This window comes from Marmota flaviventris, chromosome 6 (genome assembly GCF_047511675.1).
Source record: "Marmota flaviventris isolate mMarFla1 chromosome 6, mMarFla1.hap1, whole genome shotgun sequence".
NCBI lineage: Eukaryota > Metazoa > Chordata > Mammalia > Rodentia > Sciuridae > Marmota > Marmota flaviventris.
The window spans coordinates 30256014-30265805 of record NC_092503.1 but is presented as its reverse complement, the minus strand read 5'-3'; positions in this window follow the sequence as shown (position 1 = coordinate 30265805).

The window sequence follows — 9792 nt, the reverse complement described above, 5'->3', positions numbered from 1 at the left end:
GCAGCAGTTGCCTCTCTTTCTCTGCTTCAGTCCTGAACTCCCGGGTGGCCTGAGGGACTGCTGCTTTCACTTCTCTCTTGTCCTGTGGTCTTTGTTTTCAACATCAAAACTTTCCACTAGGAACCCAGGAAGAAGCTTAAGGCTGCCAAAGGAAAACTGTTAACTGAAAAGCACCTGTATGCTTAACTAGGCTCTGTGCCTGCAGAGAAGGGGTGATGGCCCCTCCCAGGTGAATAAAATGTACAGACCCATAATAGCTCTTTTAAGTGACTGAAGCAGTATTCTGAGTGTGCTTATTTTTTAATATTAAGCTCTTTGTGTGTGCACAACAATACCATATTTGTTGGGTTCAACTATATCTGGAGATAGAAAAATCGGAATCTAAATAATCATCTAAGAGCAGCATTTTTCCCTTCAGAGTGTGTGTGTGTGCGCGCAGGCGCACATGTGCATTTGTATGCACATGCCCATGTGACACAGCAGCCTAGGAGTGGTGGTGATCTGGCACTGAGGAAGCAAACCTCCTTCTTCTTTTGTTTTTTTCAAGTCCAGATGAATGGATTGTTCTGGATGATCTAAAAGACAGAGGACAGAGCGGCCAGTGCTTGTGGTTTGTGGGTGTTTCCTAGAAAAAAAAATCCACAAACTGGGTGGCTTAAAACAACAGAAATTTATTCTCTTGCAGTCTGGAGGTTGGAATCTAAAGTCAAGGTGTTGAGAAGAATTCTTCCTCACCTCTTCTAGCTTTTGAGGAGTGCCAGCAAGCCCTGGGATTCCTTGGCTTTTAGACAAGTTTCTTCAATCTCTGCCTGAACATCGTCACTTGGCTTTCTCCCTGTACATCCCTATCTGTCTCCTGTTCTTCTTCTTCTTCTCATAAGCACTCCAGTCACACTGGAGTAGGCCCCACACTAAAACCCTAATTGTACCTTTATTGGTCCTGTTTCCAAATAAGGTTACCATCTGAAGTTTCAGGAAGTACATGAATTTTGGGGGACATGGAGGTAAAGAGTCAGGAGCGACCCCTGTACCAATGGAGCTTTGAGGATTTGGGGAAGAGACAGAAGGCTTTGTAGTGCCATGATTGGCTGTATTTGAACTCTTGAGCAATCTGCCATTTGATTGCAACCCATAAAGTTGAATGCCATTGATTCTTTAGACAAAGATTTTTGGAGAATTGATCAGCAAGGCTGAGTGAGAACTTTCATGAGTTACTGTTGATTTGGGGAAAATCAGTGGGTTTTGAGATAATACTTTTTAAAAGACCTATAAAATGCTTCAAAACTCCTGGGCAAACACAAGGTGAGATATTAATAAAAATGTCAGAAAGAACACAAAGACAACCTTCCTAGGGTTTATGAAAGCAATTTGCTATATACCTCAGGAGAATTCATAGCAAGGAACAACACAGATGGTCATCTTTAAGGTCACTGTCTCAGATTCTGAATTTTTTCTCAAAAATAACTTTCCTCCAGGAACACCAGGGCAGCCCCACTGTATTCCAGCATGGCCATGCTGCCTGAATTCTAGACTAAGCTCCTGGGATTGGTGGTGGGAAAAGCCCCTGGCAGAAATCAATCAGAAAACGAGCCATGGAAGGTCTTGGGTTGGGAGTGGGAATATTAAGTAGATGGTGCCACAGTGACAGATATCCAAGCCCAGAAATAGTATCAACAAATGAAATAGCCAAGATGTGTTCATTTCCTAGGGTACTAAAACAAAGTACTATGAATAAGTAGCTTAAATAGCATACATTTAGTGTCTCATCTTGCTAAGGCTATGAGTTGAAGCTCAAGGTGTCAGGAGAATCACACTTCTAGAAGGTTCTATTCCAGACCTCTGTACTAGCTTCTGGTGGTTCCTTGTCTCATGGCAGCAAAGGGTGTTCTCCCTGTGTGTGACCCTCTCCAAATTTCTTCTTTAAGAACACCAGTCATTTTGGATTAGGAATTCATACTCCACCAATTCTTAACTAATAACTGTCCACCTTTAGGGATGCTTTTTCTAATATGGCCATCTTCTGAGGTCCTGGGGTCACAGCTTCAAAAATCTAGATTTTGTGGATTTGTCTACTTACATTAACAGAGAGAGATCCCCCAAAGATTAATAAAGGTTTTCAAGGTATAAACATTGCAATGCAATGGGAAGATGATGTCATAGTAAGCTTTGAGCATATTCAGGGAAATAGAAGAAGACAAGTGCATGTAAAGGTGAAATGAGGAGGGTTATACTAATTCATTTTGAAATAATGATTCTTGGTTATGGGTCGATATCAAGGGTATTGTGAGTCCATGGTTGAACAGAACGTTGCTGGGCAGATGTTCTTGTAAGAAGCATTTCTGTGCGAGACTGTGATTCTGACAGTCTTTTGTGCTAGCTCTTGTTATTAAAGCATATGTGTGAATGAGGTCCCTTCCTTCATAACTGTACAGCTTTATTTATTTATTTGTTCATTCATTCCATTAGGCTTGACACGGGTGACTCCATTTTGATTCTGATAACTTCCACAGACTCTTTGCATAGAGAAACCTTTCTTCAGACACTGCCTCCGAATGCCTCAGAACTTTAGGAGAGTCTCCATCAGGGGGACCAGATTTATTTTTGCTACAATTTAATTGTCTTTTTCTTCTAATGCCTTTAAAGCAAATCCTGCTTCCTAAAGCTCACTAAGGGCTTCATCAGGTTAAGAAAATTCTGAGATGGAGATGCACAGTGAGATGAGGGGGCTCCCTTGCCTAGGCCTGAGGACTTCTGGGGAAGATCCCTCACCTACTGCCAAGTGACTGTGGTAGAGCTAACATCCTGGGAAGCCCAGACTTGGCTCTTTTGGACTGTATCCAGGTAGAAATTTCAGGATTTTCTTTTCAGAGACTCACAACTGCTTAAGAGATGACAAGGAGAAGAAGAAGAGAATGATATAAAATTATTCTTGGGAATGTATCAGTTTGCTTCTCAGTCTAGCTGCCCCAGTGTGTTTACCTCCCCCAACCTAGAAGATAGCCAGGCCTTTGTGTTCCCAGCCTGCCACGGGGTGCCTTTGTGTGGCACTGCAGGAAGTAGCGGTTGCCAAGCACCGAGAAGATACCCCTCCTCCTGGCTTTTGTTTTGACTAGGCCAGGGCTGATGGAGGGGAAATTACTCTGCCTAAGAGGGAGAGAGAATGGAGAGAGAGCAGGGTTGAAAAGACCTCAGCCACTGCAGGAATGGGAGGTTTTGAAGAGCTCCATTACAGAACTGGGAGGGGAATGGGGCCTTTGTGATTCCCACCCCTAGAGAAGCAACACTCCCCTCAACACACTTACAATACCTTGTCACCTTGAACATTTGGGTGAGGGGAGAAGGCAGAATCTCTGTGGATTGGATTCTTGGTTCACCCACTGAGGCAGCTCCTCTCTCCCCACCCAGTCCTTATAGAAATTAGAAAAAGATGCCCCAAGACATCTTATGCCAGGGATGGTGTGCAGATTACAGACTAGATTTGGTTCCCACTGGCTCCTTTACCTACACAAAGTTACCAATCCTCCTCTCTCCTGCCAATCCATTGCAGTAATTTTTAACTCTTTTCTGCCTCCAAGGTCTGTAAGTAAACTTATTTTTACATTATCAATTTTAATGGAGTCTGTTTCTCCAAATCTAATTAACTCATTCATGCCTGTGAGACAGGGGCAAAAGACAGGTAGCTGGTTGTCAAAGAAAAGGAAATGGGTAGATAGCACTCCCCTTCACCTGGTTGCTAACAACTTCCACAGGAGGGGAAGGATCACATTTTCCAACACCAGCAAATCCACCTCATAGATGGCTGCTTTCCTGCCCTTTTGGTTACTTTTGGTCACACAGACAAGATGGGGGGGGGGGGGACATGAGAAGAAAGAAAACCTAAAATCTATACAGGAGCAGGACATCCCTACACCCTCAGGCACCAGCTCTGGACCCTCTCCTCTCCAGAGGGCTCTCTCTCTCTCTCTTCTATCCTTTAAATAAAACTTTTTGCCCCTGCCTCAGCATTTCTTCAGTGTTTAATCTTCAACACGGGAGGAACAAGGACCCAATCCTGATTTTCATTTGGCCTATAAATTAATTTTTAAAAACTAGTATTCACCATGTAGCATTTATAATAGTTTGATTATGAGTATATTATTCACTGTAGAATTTAATTAAACAACACAGTTGTTACACAGCTGGGGTCTTCCGAAACTGAGGCAAGGTGAAACTCTCCCTTCAAACTCTAATTCTTATAATCAAGTGAGAAAGATTTCAGATTTCAGACATGTTCCTCAGAGTAATAGGATTAAGTTTATTGAAGAGATAACAAAAGGGAAAGGGGATACTCTCAGAGAGGAGAGAGACAATGTGCCTTTCCTGCACTTCAGTTTTATTGGGGATCCCAGAAAAGTTTCCAGAAAGTCCTGCCAGGTCTAACTCTTGAATTTTGAAGCAAGAAGACATCAAACTTTCAAGTACCCACTGCCATGGCAACTTTAGGTCACCTTGGCCCTTGCTGACTGGTTCTAATTGGATTCTGAACTATACATTCTTACAGATTTTGTGGTTAAGAGGAACTACCTTTATCTTCCAGAGTTCCAGGATCTGGTCACAGAAGTCTCCTGGGTTCCTCCCATTGACATTATCTTGGCCTGCATTCCTCCTGCAGTTAACAGGTGGTTTACAGAGGAATGTGACTTATCCTGTCCACTGTGGCCAGGCAGGGCTGCAGGTAAATTGCTTCTTGGAAAAAAAAAAAAAAAAAGCATGTAGGGGTCAGCATAATGGGCCCATTTTATAGAATTATTCTGTTAACCTCATGTTCCCACCATCCTCATCTGTCTGTTCCCTACACTATGAGACTCAGAAATGTACTCTCATGTCACTAAAAATTGTGATACCAGAAAAAGGATATGACCAAGTGTAGAAGTCAAATAATTAATCTCTTTACACTATATCAATTGCTCAAAATTATATACTACATTTTAGATTGTTTCATATTGAAAACCTGACTTCATTATAGGTAAGTTTGTTTTTCTTTTACTTTCTAATTGCCATTTTTTTTTTTGCTAAGAAAAGCATATGCCTGTGGCTGGGAATATGGCTCAGTGGCACAGTGTCTGCCTCGCATGCACAAGGGCTTAACCCCCAGCACCACACACACAAACAAAAGAATATGCCTATCCTTTTCACAAATGTCACTTAGCTTCTTAATGATATTTGTCAAGTGAATCCATTGATCTTCCTTGATTTTTTGTTTTAACTTGGGCAGGTTTTGCTTTCTATGTCTGCTACATAATCTTCATCATTGTAGAGACAGATGTGAGTGGTGGGAGCAAGGGGTTAAGGGAATAATTCTATAAGTTGGGCTCATAGTGTGGACCCTCACATGCTTTCTATTTTAAAATAAATTTACCTGCAGTCCTGCCTGGCTTAAGTCGAAAAGATATGTTACAATCCTCAGCAAACTACTTATTATCTTAAGGAACAGTGCAGGCATAAAATGCCAATAAGAACGCAGTTACCCTGAAGGTAGAGACTTTTGTGACCCTTACAGACCAGATACCAGAATTTAGGGAGATAAGAATAATTGCCCCTAACCATAAAATCTGTAAGAACAAGTTTCAATTAAAATCAGTCAGCATGGGCCAAAGTAACTAGAGTTGTCCTGCATAGTGGGGACTTAAAAGTCCTCCGTGGGACTCTGAAAATTTCCCTGGACCCCTGAATAAAACTGGAGGGTAGAAGAGGTGTGCTATCCCTCTCCTCTCACAGACACTCTCCCTTTAGTGTCCTCTTTACTCTTTTCTATCCCTTCTAGTAAACTCATGCCTGTTACTCTGAGCAATATATCTAAAATCTTTCTGGAATGATTGTAAGAATCAGGGTTTGAGGAGAGATTTTTGTGCTGCCTTGGTGTTGCAGAAGGCCCCAGTTCTGTAACAACTGGTTAATCAGCTCTTTCTTGATCTCTATCTTCTTTGAATTCATTTTAACTTTTGCTGAAATTTGCTCCAATATTTTTGAAGGGTAATTGGTAGAAAAATTTCTGAGTTATTCATGTCTGAGAATATCTTTATTTTGTCTTCATGTATGAGTAAAGATGTGGGTTGGTATATAAATCTAGATTAACAATAACCTTTCCTCAGAAATCCAAAGGCATCCAATAATAGGACAAGAAATTTGTTGCCATCTGATTTTTATTCCTTTTGAAGACATTATATCCTCTTGCTGTTCACTTCTCAAAAAATTTTAATCTATTTTATGTTATTATGAAATTTTATATCTTAATATGAATCTTTTCCCCCTCCATCAATTAATATTTCTAAACATTTTCAATCTAAGGCTAGATTTAAAAAAAATATTTTAGCAATATTATTGGTATTTTTTATTTATTATTTCATTCTCTTTATATCTCTATTTTTCTATTTCTGGAACTCCCATTGACTAGGTTTTGGATTGATCTCCTATATATAGTACCAGGGACTATATATAGGGGAGATAGATAGATAGATAAATAGATATATTAGCTATCTATTGCTGCATAACAAATTACCATAAATTACTTTGTGTATAACCAGAGATATGGAAAATTGTGCTCTATATGTGGAATATGAATTGTAATGCATTCTGTTGTCATCTATAACAAATTAAAATAAATAGAAAATTACCACAAATTTAGTGGCTTAAATAGCACACATTTACTGCCTTTCAGCTTCTATTGGCTGCATCCTCTGTTCAGGGACTCAAAAAGTTGTGGTCAAGATGTCAGCTGTGCTGCAATTTAATGGGACAGCTTGGATGAGAAAGATTCTGCTTCAAAACTTGGCATAATTTGTTGAGAGCCACAGCCGAAGGGGCCCCAGCAAACTTTCAGACTGCCAGCTGATGATTGGCTCACAGCAGCCCCAGCAACATCTAGCTGATTGGCTCCTCTGCCATGATGCTAGTTGGGCTGTTTCCCCGCCCTTCCAGACTATGGAGCTGCTCATTGGGGGACTTTTTTGGCTCCGCCCACGCGACCCAGCCAATCAGCCTCAAGAGCAGGAGGAGTGGGGGAAGTTGAGAGGCTTGTGGGAAGCTGGTGGTGGCAGTTGGGCTCTGAGGGTTTTTCCTGAGGAGCTGTTTTGTTTGGCATGTGTGGTTCTAAAAATAAAGTTAGTTTCTTTTGACAAGTGGCTCCTGAATTGTGCCCAGCCAGGCTGCGGCAATAATTGATTTCTTTGCAGCTACAGGATGGAAATTCCCAGCATATTGGAGGTTGTTGGTTAGAGGCTGCCATCAACTCCTAGAGGCCACCCTCAGATCTTTGTCATAGCATCCTCAAAATGTGGCTGTTCACTTCTTCAAAACCAGCTGGGGAAAAAGAGTCCCTGGCACTAGTTTTCTAGAAGAAATGATTCCAGAGAGAAAGGGAATACTAACTAGAGCAATGACTTTCCATAAACAAAAGGGGACAAGATGTGGTACATAAGTGGAGAGATTGGCCATAGATAGGTAGGAACCTAGGCAGTTTATCCATAATGAAAGAGAGAGTGGTAATTGAGAATTGAGGTTAGTAGCGGGAATAAAGCTTCCTTCCCACTGAGATGTGGAGAGAAGGAATGATTGACCTTGTCCAGACTTCCTTATAAATATGTTAATGATATCTGTCAGAAAGACAGTCAGCCACCAGGTGTCAAAAATGATCAATTAAGACATCTTGGAGATATATAACGATCCACACCAACATGAAGCAAAATAAAGAACTTTTCAGGCATGCAGAGCTGAATGGACAAAATTAACTGTTTTTCCTCTATTAATCTCTTACTACTGCATCTTTACTTTTGACAGCAGATAATGTGGATTTTTTCCTACAGTGAGCAATTTTACCATCCTTTCTGGACATCAACCAGGTGTCCTACAATTCAATTCAATTCTGACAGTATCTTCCTGAAGTTAGTACAGCCCCCACAGATGTAGGGCTCAGTCCCACAATCCCATCCCCCTCTTCAGATACCTGTTGCAAGTCCAGATCTCTACTCTGATCGCCTGGTATAAATGGAAGTTCCAACAAGCTCCTACTCAGTTTCCAATACTTGTTAGAGTAGCTCACTGAACTCAAAAATAATTTACTTGTTGCAATTAATTTTAAAAGGTAACTACTCTGGAACAGTTAGATGGAAGAAATCAGTGTAAAGTATGTGAAAGGGGTTTACGGAGCCCTCTGTGGGTGTACCACCCTCCAGCACCTCCATGTGTTCAACAGCCCAGAAGCTCTGCAACCTCATTCTTTTGGACTTTTATGGAGACTGCATTACAAAAGAGAGATTGAGTATGTCATTTTGTCATTGGTGGTCCAGTCAATCTTTAGCCTTTCATTTCCTGTGAGAGTGGGGCTGAAAGTTCCAACTCTAATCACACGGTCACCTGAAAACAGCCTCTTTCCATCTGTAGGGGCTTTCCAAAAGTCACTCCACGAACATATACTCAGGAAATATGGGCTTTTTAGGAGATATGTGCCAGGATCCAGGGATATAAATGCTGGTTTTCTACCATTTATTTTTCTGAAAAAAAAAAATTCAGGCTATATTTTAACAAAACAAAAGAAGGTAATAGGTCAAGATGGCTTATTGTAAATTCACCTGGAATTTGTGGAGTTATATGGTATGATGGGCTGAAGAACAGAAAGCTCAAAATTAAACATCTTTCTTTGAAAACAATAAATCTATGCACACTGTTCAGAAAACAATTTTTAATCTAAAAACAAAACGCATCCTAATGACAGAGAAAGAGACATATTTTTAAAATGCAGACTGATCTGGTCTCTCCCCAAAAGAAATGCTACCTCTGTAACTGGGTCTTGACTGTGGCACATGAAATTTGATGCTGGGTGAGATCTATGATTCAAGTACTTCTGCTCTGACAATCTAACCCTTCTACCACCAAAGTGGGTAGGAGGGCAGATGTTATTGTGGAAGTGTGGTGCACATGATATCTTTTCTAGGCTTTAAAAAATAATTATCTTTGGTTTTCTGGGTAAAGTTTGATTCCTCTGGAATCAGTCTTTCTGTTTATTCCTCCCAGTCCTTCCCTTTGATCACTAATTTTGGGAAATCGTTCTTGGTTACCTGGCAACAAGCTAGCTGAGACTGATGGCTCACGCCTCCCAGGGGAACAGCTTGAATTTTCCCACGCAATAGAGGGCTCCTCTGCATCCAGGTGGAGGACTGGTACCCAACTCAACTTCTCATGGTAGCAGACACCTTCAAATTCTCCAGATGCTGACAGCTGGCACTTCCCAGAGATAATCAGCACCTGAGCTCAGCCATCTTAGTGACCGAAGCCCAAATGTTTATTTCTCATGTTCAAGACCATAATCATGCTCACTTCACGCAAAGAGAGAGCAACAAGAACTCAAAGACTCCAACTGGAGCCCCACCCCACTGTGTGTTCAGCTACTCCACAGATCAAGCATGGCCCTCAACCGCATGTGAGTCCCCAAGCACTCTCTGCTCTCAGCTTCCACCACATGTAGCCTCTGGTTTGCAGGATTCCTTTGGTGACTCTTGGGTGTTCCTTCTGATGTTTACATGAAGGGTTAGACTGGTTAACATATGCGATTGGCCTGGTTTCCTACGCACCTGTGTAGGCCTATTCCCCCAACATAGCTTGCCTGAGATGGGCAGCCTGTGTGTGTGTGTGTGTGTGTGTGTGTGTGTACGTACATACAACGGAATGACAGGCTTTACTTTTGGATGGAAACCCAAAGGGAACATACAGGCTAATTTTGTTGACAACAAAGCTAGGGCTTTACTCTGGTATGTTAGT